Source organism: Rhinolophus sinicus, chromosome 14 (genome assembly GCF_057876585.1).
Source record: "Rhinolophus sinicus isolate RSI-liver-muscle chromosome 14, RSI-T2T, whole genome shotgun sequence".
NCBI lineage: Eukaryota > Metazoa > Chordata > Mammalia > Chiroptera > Rhinolophidae > Rhinolophus > Rhinolophus sinicus.
In genome coordinates, this window is record NC_142514.1 from 105,779,545 (window position 1) to 105,799,850 (window position 20,306).

Here is a 20,306-nt window from a genome sequence, read left to right on the forward strand (position 1 = left end):
TAGCAAGAGGACCTTTTCTCGTTGCTGGAGAAATGGTACTGCGCAGGCCCACTGAATGAGGACGCCTGGCAGACATTCTCACGTTCTTTTGGACAGAACATCCCAGCTCCTGGCTGCGTAGTTGGAGTTATTTATTATTAGGACCTAGGTAAAGGAATGCAAAGTGGCACTTAAAAAATGTCAAGAGTCCCTCTGTCCCTCCTCACCCTCTTCTGAATAATGCTTCCTGAAATGCTCTAGAAAAATGAAGGGGGTAGAAAATGCTTGGGAAGCCCACACTCAGAAACTAAGAATTGCACACACAAAACGCCAGCCTTGGCTGTAACAGAAACCGTAATCACCACGCCACACGTTTGCTTCACAGAGTGCAAAGTACAATGTGCTTGCATTTGTATTATTTCATTTGAGCTTCACAGCAGGCCCATTAGGTAAGTGGGTTTTTTTAAGCCCATTCTACCAATGAGGAAACTGACCTTCTCAAAGGGCAAGCGACTTACCCAAAGTCTTGCTCCTAATAAGTAGCAGCACCAGGAAAAGAAATAGTCTTTGTTCCTGTGGCTGCAAGAGACGACAGGCATCTTCCTGGAAGACATATTAGGCTCCCCAGAAAAACAAGGGGCCCACAGCAAGAAGGTCAGAGGACTTCTGGGCCAGAAATGTGTCTCCTGAACTCGTTTTCCTGAAGCTTACCCCTGGGGAGGAGGTGCTTCTGAACTGACAGGTGCGAGAGGAGTGAACTGCGGAGAAAACTGGGGAAGCTGCCTGGGGGGCCTGAAATTGAGAAGCGCCCTCCTTTCCTCTCATCCTAAGAGCTAATGTCCCTCCTCCTGCACTGCCCCCCTTCCTGGTTGGGGGAACAGTCACCACCCCAAGGCAGAGAGGGGAGCTCCTGAGGGAGGCAGTCGCCTTGCAAGAAATGATTGTCCAAGTGTCAACAACCTGCTGCTTCCCAGAGCCACGGGGTCAGAGGCCAGGACAGAGCACAAAGGCTTTCCCGAGCTCAAGGGTCCAGGGAGAGGGGCCTCTGGGGGGTCTCCGGAATGCAGAGGCTCTGAATCCAGGCACCAGAGTCTCCTGTCTTGCCCTTTTATGTCCTTCCTCCCTCCACAAATTCCGGCACCACTAGCCTCAGAAGCAGGAGTCCCAGAAAGGAAAAGGATTAGTAGTAACAGCCTACATATACATGCATGCACACAAAGGTTTATTCTACAAGACGTGGCAAGTATCATTCCCCATCCCCACAAAGTAAGTTTACCCGATAGCAGAAGAGACGAGAGTGAGAAGAAAATTCAGTTTGAGCGTCTCCTCCGGCCTCCAAGCCTTCCCCGCTCCTTGCCCCCATTAGGGATGGACACCTGCCCTTCTTACATACTCCTCTGTCACAGCCCTCTTTCTGTCTGCGATCTCCTGGAGGGCAGGTGAGGCAGCCTACCTTTGGATGCCGGCATCTATGCCCTCCGTTGGTGCTCAAATCCCAGTTGATAGATGAGGAAGGAATGACAGTTAAGGGAATCTCTTCCTTCTGAAACTCTCCACACAGAGGTTATGGATGTGGAATGGTCTGCATGTGGGATCTGTCTCATAGTCCTACACAGATTACATTTAGTCAAAAATCCTAGGATACCGCTCCTAACTTCTTCTGCCCATCAAGTGACACTGAATACTTAATTACTGAACGGACCAGCTTGCTTCCCTCTCTATTTTCTTTAGAATTTAAAATATATTATAATGCTTTCATACAGCATGCCTTGTATGTGCAGGGGAGAATATGGCAGGTGCAATAGAAGTCACCAAGGGAAGGGAAGGGCCTGCGAGAGCTGGGAAGGGAGGTGGTGCAGAGGGCACAGGCTGGGGTGCACTGGCATTGCAGGACATTCTGAAGCCACAGCCCCTGAGGGTCCCGAGAGATGTCACAATTACAACAGTACCCTAAGTATGAATTGTGCCCTACACCTTACAAAGATGCTACCCTTGCCAGGATCATTCTGGTCTCAGATCTATCTTTCAGATGTAGAGGGCAAGTGTGTTATAATTTTTTAGATGAGGAATCTGAGACTTGCAAACATTCAGTGACTTGTCCAAGGCCACACAGCTGGCAAGTGAAGAGCAAAAAATCTGACTTCAGACAAGAACAGATTCCCCTTTCCTGCTTCCAGCCAGGAAGCTCCCTTTACTGCTTTTGCTTTGGTTAACCATACAACAAATACTGAGTGACTGCTCATACAACATAGTACAAGGGCCCAGGGACCCAAAGATGGTTTAGACCCTAACTCACGGAGTAGCAAGACAGCCATGCTGAAGGGGAGTAATGTCCATGGTGCAGGAGACCAAAAGGAGGAGGCACTTCCTGCTGCTTAGGTGGGGGAGGGTGTGACAGAGAAGGACACTGTCTGTCAGCTCCAGGTGCTATAACAAAATACTGTGACTGGGTGGCTTATCCAACAGACATTTATTTCTCCCAGCTCTGGAGCTTAGAAGTCTGAGATCAGGGTACCAGTATGGTTGGGTTCTTGGTAGGTGCTCCTCCTGGCTTGCAGACAACCGCCTTCCAGCAATGTCCTCACATGGCAGCGAGAGAGAGGGAGAGAGAGGGAGGGAGAGAGAGGGAGGGAGAGAGAGAGAGAGGGAGGGAGAGAGAGAGAGAGAGAGAGAGAGCTCCAGTTTCTTCCTCCTCCTTATAAGGACACTAATCCCAGCATGGAGGCTCCAACCTCACAACCTCATCTAAACCTGCCCAAAGGTACCACCTTCAAATACCGTCACACTGGAGATTAGGGCTTCAACATATGAATTTGGCAAGGGATGGGGGGACACAAACATTCAATACATAACTGACGCACTTGAGCTGAGAAGAATATGGCAAGCACACAAGACACACGAGAGTGTGGGAATTAGGGGAAGATACATGGAAGAGAAAAACAGCAAAGAGGATGGGAAATTGTACGTTGTTCTTTATGGACACATTGTAGAGGACAGCTAAAGATAAGGCGCGAGACTCTGATTGTGACACACTTCCTGGCCACGCAGTGGACTCTGCCCTTATCCTGTCCAGAAGTTCTCACCCTGCCATACATCTGAATATCCTGGGGAGCTGTATGAAACATTACGTCTTGGCCCCACGCCGGAGATTCCAAATGAACTGGTTTGGGGTAAGAGCCCTTGCTTTAAAAACAAAAAACGAAAAAAACAAAACACTTCCCCAAATGATTGTAATGTGTAGCTGGGGTAGGACAACGAGCATGCGCTGAAGGAGGAGCACGGGAAAGACCACACTGGGGGAGCATGTTAGATGCCTGAGCCATCCTGTCCTAGAATACAGGGCACCACTAAACCTGGGCTGGACCCACAGGCTTGGCATCCATCCCTCCTGCCGTCTCGGTCTGATGGAAATGGGGCAGGGATTCGGATACAATGGGGCATTACAACACCATCCTAGGTTCTTCAATGATAAACCTGTCACCTGGGGTCCTTTCCCAGCGTCAGCTGCCTTTAGACCAATAAGCTGCAGCCATCTAATCTCATGCTCCCGGACAATCTGGCAGAGATATAATGTGGGGAAATACTGTGTGCAGGGACCATGGGTTTCCGGTGGCAGTAGAAAGGATTTCAGGCACCCAAAGGGATATGACACACTACAGACACCACTCTAAACCCGTACGGCGCTTATCATATTGCCTTGTTCTGTTAATTATCCTTTTAGATACATCTGTGTTTTCCTCCCTAGCAATGGTTAGCTTTTTGAAGGCAGGAGTTGGGTCTGATTTTTCTATTTTGTAAAAACTCAAGAGTGCTTAGAACAGCAAATAGCTAGTAGGTAAGTGAGGTCTGGGAAACTCCAAAGCATCAGCACTATGCTTGCTTTGGGCTCCTCAAGCCTGCAGGGGCCCTGGCAGCTCTCAGTGCAGACCCTGACCGATGGATTGCCAAGGAGGCCGCATGGGACAGAAACTCTTACTCCGGAGATTTCCAGGAAAGAGGATGAGGGTTATTTTCTGGAAATGGCAGAGTTGTGGGTATCCTGAGGGACAGGAGGGGTGGTCCAAGACCAGGATTCCTGGGTTCTAGTGTGTCTAATGTGCTGTGTGATCATGGGCAAATCCCTGAACCTCTCTGTGGCTCAGGGTCACCCTCCCTATGCCCTTTGCTCCAGTTTGAAGCCCGAGTCCACCAATGTTAGAAGTCTAAACCTCGAATTAGGCCCTTCCAATCTGAATACACCCTAACACTGGGCCTAATATATGGAAATGGTAATTCCAGGCTCTACTTTTGGAAGGTGCGGAATGTAGCAGTATAACTCACCATTGGATGAAGCAAGTCCTCTGAGCAGCAGCCAGGCCCCCTCTTGGCAGCCAGAAGCACAATAGATGGGGGGCCCAGAAGCATTCCAGAACAGGGAATCCAAGCTATGGCGCCTGATGAGGTCAGGCCAAGACCTCACCTTCTGGACCACCTCTCTAGAGACAGGGATCCCAAGTAATTTCAAAATAGAAAAACACTTGGCGCTCATTCATTTGTCAAAAACCTCAAGTGTGTTTCCCAGAGGAGAGAAGTCAGAGCGACTTCAGGGCCCAAGGGGCAGCTTTCAGATGCAAAGTCTCCCCCTTTTCAATTCCTGTAACTAAAATGAATATGGAAAAGATAATTACCTTTAAAACATACTTAATACTTGAACACATTATCTCTACCTGCAGAAAAAGAATGTTATCTGATGGGATCTTCCCCATAAGCTTAATCAAATTGCTATCTTAAAACTCTCTGGAGTCCTGTGAAACAGTAATAGAAAATCCAAGGCAGAGGCTGGAAGCATTTTATATTTGTTTGGCTGAGGGGGAGCATCCCATCTGACAATGGGCATTTAGAGACAGAGTCATTTCCCATCTGTAATGGATCTTCTCCCAGCGGGGGCAGGGAACATTTTGTCTGACCCAAACCTGCAGTCCCTCTGTTAGGTAACTTTTTCTAATATTCAGGGAAGGAAATTCCAAAAGAAAAGTTGTTTTTCTAATATTTGGAGTTCTGCTCCTGAAGGAAATCTTTCCTACTTGGGCCTGGGACACGTAACATACGGAGATGCTTAACTTGCTACTTAACTCTGGGTTGTTGTTTTTTTGTTTGTTTTAGCTTTTTAAAAAAAAATTGTTTTAAGTGTGTCTTTCCAGGACCCATCAGCTCCACGTCAAGTAGTTGCTTCAATCCAGTTGTGGAGGGCGCAGCTCACAGTGGGCCATGTGGGGATCGAACCGGCAACTTGGTTGTTAGAGCACCGCGCTCTGACCAACTGAGCTAACCGGCTGCCCCACTCTGGGTTTAACTTGGCAAATAAATTGATGCCTTTATTTTCCTCGGGCTGCCCAGCCCCAAGGCAGTGCCATTCGTTAAGTTAGTAAAGGAGGTAAATTACCTGCCCACACCCTGCCCAGGGCGAGTGGCCATTTGCAAGGCTGGAAAAGACCAAAGGGAAACAGCTTCTGAGAAGATCGAATGTGAGGACTGGGTATGTTTCCAGCATCTCAAGCTTGCCTAGAATGGCCAAGTAAACAGCTGCTGCAAAAGTGCCTGGCCAGCCCAGTTTATCTTGTTGACAGAAGAAGCGATAGGTAAGCAGTGATAAAGTGCTGCATCTCTGTTAGTCACTTCTCCTGCCTGCAGTCCCTGGAAGGTCCTTCGGCTACGCGGCCTGGTCCTGCACCAAAGCACGGAGGGCAAAGGGGGCATCCCAGTGCTCAAGTAAGACATACGTATCAGGGCTTACAGAAAAAACATGAATGGAGGCAGGAGACACTACTAAGAAACTGTTCAAATAATCATCAAGATACAGGTTTGTTGGCATGCTAACAGCTTACAAAATAGCACGCAGTGTGTTATCGCCTCGTTTTTGTTTAAAATAAAACAGAAAAAGATGGGACTACATACAGAAGACACATTTCTTTTGTTTACGTGTATTTTCCAGTTTCTCCACACTAAGCACATATTACTGTGTGAGTGATTCTTTTCGTAAAACTGGCTCCATCCTGTCCTAGTCCTGCCTTTGGCAAGAACGACTCCTCCAAGGCAAAAAAATAAGGGCTGGCTTTTCTTCTTGAGATCTGCACAGAAGGCAACTCCCCACTCTCCTTCTGACTTTGTGGATGTCCGTCACATTCTTCTTCGTAGAGGGTCCTGACCTGATTCCTTCTTCCTTCCCAGCTCTAAAAATGGAGGAATGGGGCATCTGAGCCACCCTCGCCTTGCTGCTTTCTAGGAATAGAATGATTCCAAAGGCGCCACAGGTCCCTCATTGTCTGAACAGTCACTATCATGCAAACTGCCACCTCTCTAGAAACTCCTGTGAGGCAGCAGGCAGAGGAGATTGGGCTGCGTGTGTAAAAACATACCTGGAAGTTGCTTTCTATTTCAGTTGAGATACAATTCACAAATCATAAAATCCACCCTTTTAAAGTATACGACTGAATGGTTTAGAATGCACTCACAAAGTTGTACAACCATCACCAACACTACCTAATTCCAGAACATTTTCATCGCCCCCAGAAGAAACTCCGCACACATTAGTTCTCACTCTCCATTCTCCCTCCCCTCAGCCCCTAGCAACTAGTAATCTGCTGCTTCTACAGAGTTGCCTATTCCGTACATATCACATAAATGGTATCATACAATAGGTAGCCTTTTGTGCCTGGCTTCTCTCATGTTGGTTTCAACATTCATCATGTTGTCGTACGTATCAGTACTAAATTCCTTTTTACCGGTGTGGCTGAATAATATTTCACTGTGCAGATACACCACATTTTGTTTACCTGTCATCAGCTGATGGACATTTTGGGTAATTTTTATTTTTTGGCTATTGTGAATAATGCTGCTATGAACATTCATGTACAAGTTTTTACGTGGATGTTGTTTTCAATTCTCTTGGGTTGGAAGTTACTTTTTTAAAAATAAAATCTGTTTATTAGGTTGTCAGTTTTCTCTCTCCCACATTAAAACAAGATAAAAGAGTACAAGATATTTAAAGGATGATATAAAAAACCTGAAACTTCCAACGGCTTGGGTTCCCAGTAGCTGACAGTTGCCCGTCCTTTTTGCACCCCAGTCTCACACACATACTTTTATTGTGACGTTTTCTATCCCTCTGTCCCTCCCCCAGGGCTCCACAGTACCCCCACCCTTATCCCACAGGCCTCACCAGCCCTGTTCATCCTCTATGCAGGAATCTGTGCTACAGCGTATGAAATATTTAAGCTGCTTTTCTAAATATATACATTATTTAGCCTACAGTCGATAAAATATTTACACTGTTTATTCCTCCCACCCCAAATATCTGCATTATTTACAGTACAATCATGGAAACATTAACCTTTGTTTTCTGACGTGTACATTTTCTCCCTATTCCTTAGTGTCACTGGGTGGGTATGCAGAAGCTGTGAGAAGCAACAGTGAGTTCTCTTGACCAAACCACAGACCAGGCCCTGAGAATGCAGGCGAGAACACGGTGTCCCAAACCAGACGGACAGAATGGCAGTCACATTCTGTGATTGTCACCCCCATGGGACCAGGGGCATACACCACAGAATTTCCAGGGGGCAGTTTTGGATGCCAAGCATAGTGCCCCACTATTGATGACATTTAGCTGCTCCCAGAATCTCCCATTCTGAGGAATGGGAACTCATTCCTATTTATCCCTGGCCTCAGTCACCTCTCCAGGTGTGACTTCGGTCCTCACTTACGTGTAATGAAAATCTATGGCTACCCAATTCCTCTGTCAGGCCCTTTGTGGACTGGGACAGCTGCTGTGACCTGAGAGCGCTGGCGCAGGCCCGTTATTTCCAGAGCACTGAGCTCTTCATCTGGCATTTATCTGTCCTAACAGTGGGAAACTGAGGCACGTGCCAGTGCAGCTGAGATAGTAACGTCCTGGATCTCTCTCAAAATCTATTTACTTACACCTGTAGCCTTTTCTTTAAGTCCTTCTCCGTGGAAAAAATGAGACTCAAAGGTGATATTTTTCTTATTTATATAGTGTGACCTTAATTTTTAAAATCATATAAATGGTACATATATCTGTAAACAATAATTATTATACAATAAGTAAAAATAAATAATAATTATTATTCAGAAATAGATAAAGCAGAAAGTAAAACCCTCTCTGCTCTGTAATTCTAGTCTCTAAAGGTAACCACTTGATATAGTCTTAGAGAATCTCACAGGATGGCTCCTGTATTTTTTATTAAATGAGAGAGCTCACACTGTATGACCTGGCTTCTCTAACCAGCTTTTATCACCGAAATATCATGACATCTTTCCGTGTCAGGTACATAATTAAAGACTCCTTACCTTTGGACATTTAGGTTGTTCTCAGCTTTGTAATTACATATAATGTTGTAATCAGTATCCCTAAGGGAAGCTAAAAAATTTATCTTTGGAACCTAAAGGCCAAAGCTGGGGATGAAACAACCAATGGGGGGGGGGGGGGTGAGCATCTGCTTCACTGTCCCAGGGGTAGGCTGACCCTGGCTCAGCACAGCTCTGCAGCACACACTCTTAGACATCTCCGACGCAATGTCAAGTGTGCAGTCAACTCTCATGTGCTGGTGGTTTAACTCAGAAGAGGTTTTCCCTTCCTCTTCCTCCTCCTCCCACCACCTCCACCCGCCTTTGGTACCTCTACTTACCCTGCTTCTGTTTTGAATCTTTAAAATAATGTGACAAGTTAATGATGGTACAATTATCTAAATGTTTAACAGACATGTTATCTAAGTGAGTCGGATTGAGATTCCATCCCGCTGACAATAAACATCAATGGTGGAGCAGAAAGCGATAGGCAAATTATAGCAAACCCTGCAATTTCAATGCTATTAAATTTGGAGGAATAACAGCCTTGAGGCCTGTAAACTCTGAATAAAATAGGCCCTTGTGTTTGTCCAACTATTAAATCAAAATGCTACCAACATCCCAGAAAAAAAACAAGGCAATTTATGGCTTTTCAAGTTTCAGTTACACATTGGTTTTTATTAACTCCTTTCTTTCATCGGGCAGTAGTGGTGTCACAAGGAAGAAGGGAGGACAGTCAGAGAGAAAAGGGTTGGAGCTGGCGAGTGGGGTAGAGGGAGAAAGGAGAACCATGGGGGACTGGGAAGAGGAGCTAGGAGAGGTGAGTGGGACCCGGGAGTCAGGGGCTGAGGCTGATAACCAGGACTCTGGCGTCAGGACCACGCGGACAGGAAAGGAGAGAGGACAATGGGTGCCCCAAAAGCCCCATTACACTCACCCCAGGGGCCCCTAAACTTGGATCCCAATGCTTCAGCTGAATGAGACATATTAATGAAGCCTCTCTGGGCCTGAAGTCCTCGTTGGTGGCACAGGTGGGAGCCTGCCTCTTAGAGGTCCTGTGATGGCTATGTTAGAGAATCCGTAACAAGTGGCAGTGCTGGGCAGCCCAAGCTCTGAACAGCAGCTCAGAGATAAAATTCTATCATTCCCCTCAAATTTCTAGGATAGTTTTTAAAAGGCAAAGATCTTCATGTTTAACCCCTTTCCAGACACAGAATGCACTTAAATTATTATTGAATAAGTTTCTAAATAAAGTGAAAGAAATACTTGTCACCTGGGGAAGGACAGAAACTGTAGACATCTGAAAAGAGTAACAGTGAAAAGCCACCACTTAAGGCGTGTTCCAGCCCTTGGGCTAAGCATGTCGCATGCGTTCTTTTATTTAGTCCTTCGGCAACCACACATTGTTAGTCATAGTTAATAAATGTGAAAACCGAGGCTGAGAAAAAGGTAGACCATCATCACAAAAATGAGAACCTTAGGCTGTGCTTGGGACCACGGAACCCCCCAGACAGTATTTTTTGCTTGCCTAATTCCCACGCCAACATTTGAGAGGCAGAGAAACAAAGCAATTTATCCCGCGTCATAAAGCAAGCTTGTGACAGAGCCAGGACAAGAACTCAGTTCTCTCCTTTCTCCTAATTCTTCATTGCTTTCAAATGCCATGCTGCCCCCACATAACAATAACGTTCATGGTCCCCTAGGTGGGGACCTTGTGACTCCTGCTGGCTGTGGTACCTGTGTCCTAGGGCCCAGTGTCAATGTCTGGCACGAAGCAGATGCTCAAGATGTCTACTGAGTGAATGAGCTTCAATGTCTTCTAACTAAACCTGCCTTGGGTCAATTTTCCTCCCTGCATCCCAAGAGAGTCAAACACCACCGATCCCCCCGACGCACTGCCCAAAGCAGCAACACTTCACATAAAAAGTACTGAGGTGACGAATGGACAGAGCACAGAGAATTTTTAAGAGAGTGAAACTATTCTGTATGATGCAACAATGCTGCCTACATGTCATTCCACACTTGTCCAAACCCATAGCATGCAGAACACCAGCAGTGAACCCTGCTGGAAACTGTGGACTTAGGGTGATTAATGACGTGTCAGTGTGGGTTCATCGGTTATAACAATGTACCAATCTGGTGGGGATGTCGGCAGTGGGGAAGGCTGTGAGAGCGGGAGAAAGGGTACACGGGAACTCTGTACTTTCCAATCAATTTTGCTGTAAATCTAAAATTTCTCTAAAAAAAATAACGTTTATTAATTAAAAAGAAAAAAGCACTGGGGACCCCTCCAGAAGGGCCTGGGAGCCACTAGGGTGAAGAGCAGAGAAGGATGGCTTGTCTGGGCCAGCAGGTGACAGCTGGGCTGTCCTTCCCTACTCCATGGCAAGCAGCTCCAACGGAGCTAAGAGCCCCGTGCGTGAAAAATAAAACTCTATATTAGGCATCAAATACGCCTTTATAGTAACAGCATGAAATGAGGTCAAGAGTGAGCCTATGCTGGTACACAAACTATACCAACAGCAGCACCTGACTCTCCCTCTCAAAGTGTCTCTGACGTCCTGAGGCCGTTCCCAAGCTTGAGCTTTCTCATGTTCAATTCCTTGGCACACCACGTGAAATGCTATACAAATCACCCCTGATATTTATAAAAGTCAAATGCTATTATGTTTTTAATGGGGAGGTCATGCCAACCTGCAAGGAGTCCACGTGTCCATGTGATAACCTGTCCTCCCCAGTGCCCTCCAGCGTGGGCAGGGGTTCGAAGCTCGCTCTGCCTTTTTTTCCATGCAAAGTTTTAGATCAAGTTGTTTCTCATCATCTATCCTCTCACCTTTCCCCTGGCTCTTCTGGGGCCAGGCACCAGAAGGCTGCCCTTGGGAGGTGGGGCAGAACAGTTGCTGGTTTTCCTACCGCTGTGGGACAAGGGCCAGCCACCCTGACGCAGTTCCTCAGTGCCCAATGCTGCCCCTTGTGCCAGATCCTGGGCAGGAGAGTAGCAAAGCTGGCAGCCACTCTGAAAGAAGGAATGCTGTTGCTTACCAGTTAAATCCCCTCCCTGCCTGCTCCTCCTGCCACCCCTCCCATGCTCACCCGTCACAGTAAGTCCTCCAAACAAGGACTTCATTTTCTAGTCTAAAGTTCAGAGCCAGAGACTGTCCCTGAAGCTTTCCCCAAGCATCATTAATGTTATCAGGAGTGAGGGGGTAAGCAGACAACACCAAGGAGGGGGTACAGCTCTACACCTTCCAAGGTGGTGGTCATAGAGCACCAGAGAGAGAGAGAGAGAGAGAGAGAGAGAGAGAGTCATCGCTGCTGCCTCCTCCTTCCAATGCTACAGTAAAGTGCCTCCTAGCCTCCTTCACACTGGAAAGGAGGGGGCCTGTGGCAGGGCTCCCTCCAAAGGGGAGAGCAATCCCCCAGCACCGCTAGCCTTGCTGCTAGGTGTGTTAGCTCTTTCTGGACTATAGGAACCTCTTGCAGCCAACACAGAGAGGATGAGAACCAACATCTCAACATTTGCATCTGTTTGAGTGGCCTCCTCTGTGGCACAGGAATGTGGAAACTAAGCAACTTTTTCTAGGCCAGTAAAAGAAAGTCCTTATTTTGTAGTCAGAGCCTTGGATGAGAAGAACTCCTGGGTCCTAATTCTAGCTTGGCTTGTTAGTTCTTAACCAACCCCCTTTTTCAAATGTGGCCCTCTGAGTCCTGGTTTCCTAGGCTGTTGGACAGGCAGAGCTGACCCCCTGGTCTGTGCATTAGGTTCGACACCCAGGCCCCCACTGGACGGGAATACAGGGCTATGGTGCAGGAGCCCGAGACCCACCTCCTAGCTCCACCCTGGACTGGTCTTCCTTAACCTTTCCCGGTCTTAGTTTTCTCTAGCAAAGATTGGTAGGAAAAATGTCTATATTTTAGAACTGTAGTAAGAACTTCCTAAAATCATAACTCCAAGTAACCCCCCTTAGAATACGGCTAGTATACTATCTGTACCCAAGGCACGCTCTCCTTTCATATTCATTTCCTTCAGAACACTATAACCTTAAGAGGGCAAGGACCAAGGTTTGTTCACCATTAGGTATTGGGACCACAAAGCCCCCTGCACATAGTAGGTACTTTAAAATTGAGGGAATAGTGAATGCAGCGATGGCAGAATGAACCAGCTGCATAGAGTACTCTGATCTGCAGCAAACACAAGTCACTAACCTTGCAGACTTGATGGGGCAGGTTAGGAGCTGGAGGAGAGAGGTGAATTGCTTTGGGACAAGTCTGGAGATCTAGTTCAACCTGTGTCCTGGGCCTCGAAGGCTTCCATTAAGATTCCTAGCCCCAGAACTCCTTAACCCAGGAATGACTTTCGCTATCTTGTGTCTGCCTCGTTTCCTCCCCAGGGCTCTAGAGGGCACAGATGGGATGACATAGACGGTCTTACTTTAAGAAGGCACAAGATCCAAAATACCCAGGTTCCTGATGGTAACACACCTGAACCAGGACATATCAGGAGACTCAAGATTCCCGAGCCTTGAAAGGTAACAACCCATGAGGCTTCCTCTAAGATGTGCAGGGACCGTTCCTGGTGTTTCTGGGGCGGGTAGACACCTGCTTAATGCTGATCCCAGCTCTGTAGCTTGTCTGGCCTAGGTTTATGCATCATGTTTAGATAGCGGTAGGGATGGTCCCCTTGAGCAGCTTTGGGCATTCCAGGAACCAGGGCCTTAAACAAGAAGAACTTCATCCCACCCTCACCTCCCCCAACTGCACTTAGAGTGCTCCAATAGCTGTTAGCAGTGTGGGCACATGGGAAATGGCCTCCTCGCCAGAGGACACGTCGGATCCTAGAAGATCCCATCTCCACCTTGGCAAGGCAGCGGTGCTACACCATTCCTATTCCTCCACCACCATTACCACCAGCCTGGCCCTTCCCATCTCATGTACCCCATGGACAGAAATGGGTGTCCTTGAAGGCTGCTGAAGAAGGTCATGATGATGCAACGACAGGAACCAGCACCATCATTTACTGAGAGTTTACTCTATGCAAGGCCTATGCTGAGTGCTTCACCTGGATTATCAAATTAAATCCTCACAAGAATCCTTACAGGATAGACGCTATCATTGCCCACATGTGACAAAGAAGAAAACCAAGGCTCAGAGAAATTAAGCGACCTAAGATCAAAAGCAATGGGGCTGGGATTTGAATCTAGACAGATACTAGATCCCAAGTTCTGGGTGTCACTATGCATCAAAAACCCTATTTCACATTGTGACTTCACATTCCAATGGTCCCTCTTCCCTGAAGCCTACAGGACAAACCTGATCCACCCTATTAGGGCCCAAACTTGCCTAGTGAGCAAAGCCCTCTAGAGATCATCCTGTCCACTCCCCTGCCTTTCGGCAGGTCCACCCTCCCCAAGGAGCCATGTGCCATCTGCCTTTCTTGCTCCTTGGGCTCTCGTGGTCTCTGGCATTGCCCACAAACACCAGCACTGGCTCACCTCCCCATGTTCAGATCCCGGGAAGGCGGCTGCTCTGAGTTCCCTACACATGGATTAAAAGAGTTGAAGCTTCCTATAGGCCACCTCCAAGACCTCCTCCCTCCCCCAAAGGGCATGCTGAAAACTGACCTGAGCCCCTCGCCTTCAGCTCAGCAGTCACGGGATCTCCCCTGCCCTCTAATTAATGCCACCCAGTCCCATCTGTTGCCCCCAGGACTGTTCAAGTCCCAAATGGGGATGTATAGTGGCTTGAACAACATTATGATTTGTAAAAACCACTCCTAATTAGCTTGACTTTGAATAAAGAGGGTAATTATTTTTAAATTTATTAACTGCTGCCTGGCCGGAGAAGTTTCCAGATCAAATGACATGGAGAAGCTATTTCTGTTCAGTGATGCAGCAATTTATATTACTGATCGGTCATTAAAACCTCTGGCACAAAACCACTTGTGTTTCCTGAGCCAAGATAGTGTCCATGTGTCAAATTTCAAACCCAGAGTATAAATTAAGCAGTTAATGGTATTTATCAGTTTATCTGGACTTAGAGAACTACTGACTAATTTAAGACCTTCCTGATACAGGCCTTCCTCCAGCGGTGCGCTGGGTGTGCATGTCCATGTGTACGTGCATGTATGTGTGTGTTCTCACTTTTTATTTTACTGAACAGTGTAAAAAAATTCTGATGTGTAAATGAAGTACCAGCATCTCAGGGAGCTGCATAGCTGTTAATCCCTCACTGCTCTGCAACCGAAACATTCTGGAAGCAGCAGTGTTTTGCAATATGTATTTGCTATAATATAAAAGGTGTAAAGTGATTTCTGTTTATCTCCTCAATGTCTTCACTGTACCAAAACAGAAAACTGAAGTGTGACAAAAAGCCTGAGCCCAGCCCAACCGTAAGTGTGACCTTCCAGAGCACCAGCTTGAGCTCACCAAGATCTCAGAGGGAGGGCAAGGTGGAGTCACACATACCAGGACAGAAATCCATGTTAAGTGGGATCAAAAGGGTCAGATGTGAAGATGACATTCTTTTGGCTAAAATGGAACTGGAGATACTTTCTACGAAATTCATTTTTCCGTGTCAAGAATCCATGCACGACATCATCATCACGCTTCTGATGCGATGCTACATGTTAGCTCTGTGACTTCCCCATATGGCGGCCTGAGGCGCAGAACTCCCAGACCCAATCTGTTTCGGAGCAATTGTATCCTATCTGGGGAGGGGGACATGGGCATCGTGATGTTGAGGAGTCTTTAAATGGGTCAAAGGGATCTAAAGAGGCCTGCCCAGGACAGGACCATGAGCTAAATGGTCTCTGACAAGCTCTCCCTAAACCATTTAACCATAGACCCATGGACAACAGTAAATCAAGGTGCAGGCAGCTGGGGCGTAGTGAAAGAGAACTGAAGTTGGGGTTGGGTCAAATTCCAGCTCTCCACCTCCCAGTGGGTGGCTTCTAGACCTCCATATTTCCATCTGTTAAATGGGTATAATAGAGGAAAGTGTTTTATAAACTGAGGTATCAGGAATCTAAGGTGGTACTACCATGACTTTACTCTCCCAGAGTTTCCATTCCTCTTCCTTTTCAGAGTTCCCCCCCTGCTCTCCTGTTGGCTCTCCAATGATACCTGGCACCCTGCTAGCTTTCCCCAGGCCAATAACTTTAGTGCTACTTTCAATATTCCTTATAATTAATCCTCTCCCTTCCTCCTGAAGGGGCGGGGGTCCCTTTTCTAGAACAGAGATGGCAACTAGGTTTCAAAGTGTGTTCTTTCATTGATTGTTAGAGAAGTCTGAGGTGTTATCTGGGTTTCCCCGGAAATAGCACTATTAAGTGATAAACAAGCTTTGCCATGTATCAGGAAGAGCCACCTTGTTGCCAACCCTTTGCTAAGGGTAGGGTTCCTGTTCCATCTCTGCTCAGTAGAACGCAGTCTGCCTGCACCAGGAAGTGGCCAAATGCCCCACACCATGCAGGGAGCTTGCCCAGAGCCCACACGCAGGCAGGGAGGGAGTCTTTCTCAAAGCATCTGCCTTGATCTCTCATCCTTAGTTTAAATTCATTTTTTCATTCCTCTCACCTTTCAAGAGCTCTATGTATTCAACCTGGAGATAAAGCAAAAGTAAGGCTGAAAGCTCTGAGCCCCACCTGCGCTGTAGGAGGGCTTGGCGTTGTATTCCTTTTGCAGGTGAGCAGACTTGAAAGGCAGAACGGACGAGTAACAAGTCAAAGTTATTCACCTACCAGATAGTGGAGTTAGAACCCCTGTCCCAGCTTCTGACTCAAACTTGAGGTTCTTTCCAATCATATTTTAAACAAATATCCTTTTCTGGAAAGCGCCAACCACTTTGAAGTTCTCAGTGACTTAATAAATCCTAGAAAGGCATTGGTCCTAAGACGCCGCCTGACTTCCAAAGTTGAATCACTATTCAAACTCTAAAACTAGGCTGAAAGTCATTATTACCACCGAATTGTACACTTAAAAATTAGTTAAAATGGCAAATTTTTATATGTTTTACCAATTTAAACATTAACAGAACACTATACCAAAAACTGTTGAAATGTACATTTTAAATAGGTGAACTGTATGATATGTGAATTATATCTCAATAAAGGTGTTGGGGGAAAAAAGGGCAGGGAGCGTGTCTGTGTTGCTCACTGCCGTATCCTCAGTGGGTGCCAGGCACACAGAAGGTACTCAGTAAGTACCTGGGGTCTGCTTGTGAACAACATGGCCCTCTGTTCATCCCGCAGGGACTCAGCCTTTTCCCCTGGCCCTGGCTGAGCGGGCAGCTTGCTCCCTGCTGCTGTAAATTTAATCTGGATGGACAGAGTTAAGCTGCTTGGCAAAACGGGCCCACAGCTCAGTCTCCCCAGCCCCCAGGTCAGAATTCTCAGAGTGGGATTCTTGGTTACATGTGACCTAGCATAAGAAATTTGCTGGGACCCTGGGAGACCTGGGTGCTCCCCTAGCTTTCAAGATAACCAGCCCTGGAACCCGGAGTAAAATCATCTGGAGTAAAATCATCTGGCCAAGTCACTTTTTCTGTAACTGGGCCAGGGAGATGTTGACTGCAATGACAACTCACCTAGAAAGCTTTCCTCCACTACCATAGGCTAGGGGGATAGGGCACACCACTCCAACGCCCCTGATACCAGTTTTGGGAGGTATGTTTTCACTCAGAAGAGGCAGATTTTGTGAGGTGGCAGGACAAGGAAACACTGATGACAATAATTACAGTAGCAGCAGCTGACTGGTCTTCCTTCTTCCACTCCAGTCCCCCATGGCAGTTTAGTAGCTTGAATCCAAAGATGGCTGACATTAATTCCTCTTTCCCTTTATGTATCTGTCATTCCCCCTTGAGAAAGGGAGTCTAGTCTTCCAACCCTTGAATCTGGGGCTGACTTTTGCCTGTTCTGACCAATAAAACATGGCAGAAGTGATGCTGTAAGCTTCTAGTCTAGCTTTTAAGAGGGCTGGCAGTTTCTGCTTCCTGACTTTGGGAGCCCCAAGCTGTCATGTGAGACGCCCAGGCTATGGAGAGGGACCACAAGGAGCACCGAGAATCAGGCATGTGGGTGAGGAAGCCGTCTTGGACATCCAGCCCAATCCAGTCTGCAGATGCCTCCACCCCAGACACTAGCTGACTGCAACCACATGCAAGACCCTAAGTGAAAACTGCCCAGTTGAACACAGTCAACCCACAGAACTGAGATAACAACACACTGTGTTGTGTTAATCTACTGTTGGATTGGTTCCTTGTATGGCAATTGATAACTGAAACACTCCAGTGGTCAATTCGCAACACAGAAGCCAGGCTGAGCTTTTAAACACACATAAATCAAGTCATGTCATTCTCCTATTCAAAACCCTCCAATGGATTTTTTTCTCCCTTCTCTGTAAATGTTGTGTGTGTGTGTGTGTGTGTGTGTGTGTGTGCGCGCGCGCAGCTTTATTGAGATATAATTCATATACATACCGTACAATGTGCAATTCATGCTTTTTAAGTACAGTTGATCCTTGACCAACACAGGGGTTAGGGGTGCTGACCTCCCACGCAGTTGAAAATCCACATACAACTTTTGACTCCTCCAAAACTTAGTTTTCCACAGGGGATTGGTCCCAGGACTCCCCAGAGATACCACAATCTGTGATGCTCAACTCCCCTATTTAAAGCGGTGTGGAACACCGCATACAATTGGCCCTCCACATCCACACACTCCCAGCTGCAGATCGTAAACAGTACAGGTATTTATTGAAAAAAAACAAAAACCCACATATAAGAGGACCCATGGTGTTAAGGATGAGCTGTATACAGTTCAGTGGTTTTTTAATATATTCAGAGTTGTATAACCATCACCACAATCAATTTTAGAACATTTTCATTACCCCCAAAAGACCCCCCCTGTACCCATTAGCCATCACCCCCATTTCCCCCCGGCACTTCCCCAGCCCCTGGCACTTACTAATTTACTTTCTGTCTCTATAGATTTTCCTATTCTGGATGTTTCATATAAATAAAATCATACCTGAGTTAATATATATGAAATCATGGCCTTTTATGTCTGGCTTCTTTCACTGAGCATCATGTTTTTAAGGTTCATCCATGTTATAGAATGGTATCAGTACTTCATTCCTTTTTATAGCCAACTAATAGTCCATTGTATGGAGAAACTACCTTTTGTTTATCCATGCTTCAGTAGGCGGACATTGGGTTATGTCTACTTTTTGGCTATTATGAATACTGCTGCTATGAAAATTCACATGCAAGTTTTTGTGCAGATGTATGTTTTCATTTCTCTTGCTTTTTAAAGAATTTCCAGACTGTTGTCCAAAGCAGCTGCACCATTTTGCATTCCCACGAGCAGTGTTCGGGGGTTCTGATTTCTCCATCCTCGCCAATACTTCTTACTTTCAGTATTTTTATTATAGCCACATCCTAATGAGTGTGAAGTGGTATCTCACTGAGATTTAATTTGCATTTCCCTGATGGCTAATGGGGTCAAGCATTTTTTCATGTGCTCATTGACTGTTTGTCCGTTTTGGGAGAAATGTTTATTCAGCTCCTTTACCATTTTTTTATTTTGGTTAGCTGTATTTTTATTATTGAGTCATAAGAGCACTTTATGTTTTATAACTTTGTCTCGTATCAGATATATGATTTACAAATATTTGAAACTTTTACGTGGCTCACTCCCTCACTTTAGGATACTGCTGAGATGTCACCTTCTGGTCTAAAATACCACTTTCTTCTCTGTCACTCTCTACCCCTTATCCTGCTTAATTTTATCTTATTACCACTTACTATAACCTGAAATTATATTATACACTTATTTACCTAGACTGTCTCCCTATTAGAATCTCAGTTCCATGAGGAATGCTGTCTGTCTCATATGTTATTGTACCTTAAATGCCCCAACAGTGCTGGGCACATTGTAGGAATTCAAAAAATATTTATTCAATTAAATATATCTACTACTGTTTATTGAATGCTTACTAAGAGCTTAACACTCTGCACAGCACTTCAAATAAAATCTTTAATACCTAAAACAACTCTATGCTGTGCAGTAGGTACTATAATTACTCCACTTTTCTAACAGATGAGGAAACTCAAATTAAGACAGTTTAAGTAACTTATCGATGGTCCCACATATACCATGTTGCCCCGAAAATAAGACCTAGCCGGACAATCAGCTCTAATGCATCTTTTGGAGCAAAAATTAATATAAGACCTGGTCTTATTTTACTATAATGTAAGACTGTGTCTTATATAGTATAACATAATAAATGTAATATAATATAATATAATATAATATAATATAATATAATTATATTACTTTTTCTTATATTAATTTTTGCTCCAAAAGACGCATTAGAACTAACTGTCCAGCTAGGTCTTATTTTTGTGGAAACACGGTAGCAAGTGGTAGAGCCAGGATTAAACCCAGGCAGTCTAAGCCATACAATCTTGTCCCCTCTATTCACTTTGGCAAGTCACTTTCCCTCCTCTAAGTCTCAGTTTCCTCACCTATGACACACGAGTAGCCTCCTACCTTGCAGAGTTACTGAAAGGTTGTCCAAACGAGATCAAGGAAAGCACTGAGGACAGTGCCTGGCACATGGTGAATACTCAGTAAGTGTAAGGAACGCTGATGATGATGACGGGACAATGACAGTCATGCAGATTACAATGATGAGCTGATGCTGTGAAATCAATGCTTTGAAATCAAATAAAGTGATATCGTTGCTTGTTAATATTGTTCAAATACACCCTTGGTACAGACTGCTATCTTTTTAGACAATGACTGACTCTCGCAGAGGGAAGACCAGCCCAGTGTGGTCACACAAGCGTTTCAGAGTGAGTCACATGGAGTACGAGACGTTTCCTGACCCTTCAGAGGAAAGGGGATGCTTAGACAACATCACAGACTTTCTACGGTCTCAACAAGAGCGTACTAGAGGTCTCTGTAAAGATGAGACCTCAGTGGC

At 45.9% G+C, this 20,306-nt stretch overlaps 1 protein-coding gene across 4 annotated transcripts in view; it reads right to left on the reverse strand.

Annotated features, from left to right (window-relative positions):
* Nucleotides 1-20,306, reverse strand: part of ZBTB16 (zinc finger and BTB domain containing 16) — a 184,488-nt gene that overhangs the window by 38,860 nt on the left and 125,322 nt on the right. The gene's annotated exons all lie outside the window — the stretch shown is intronic.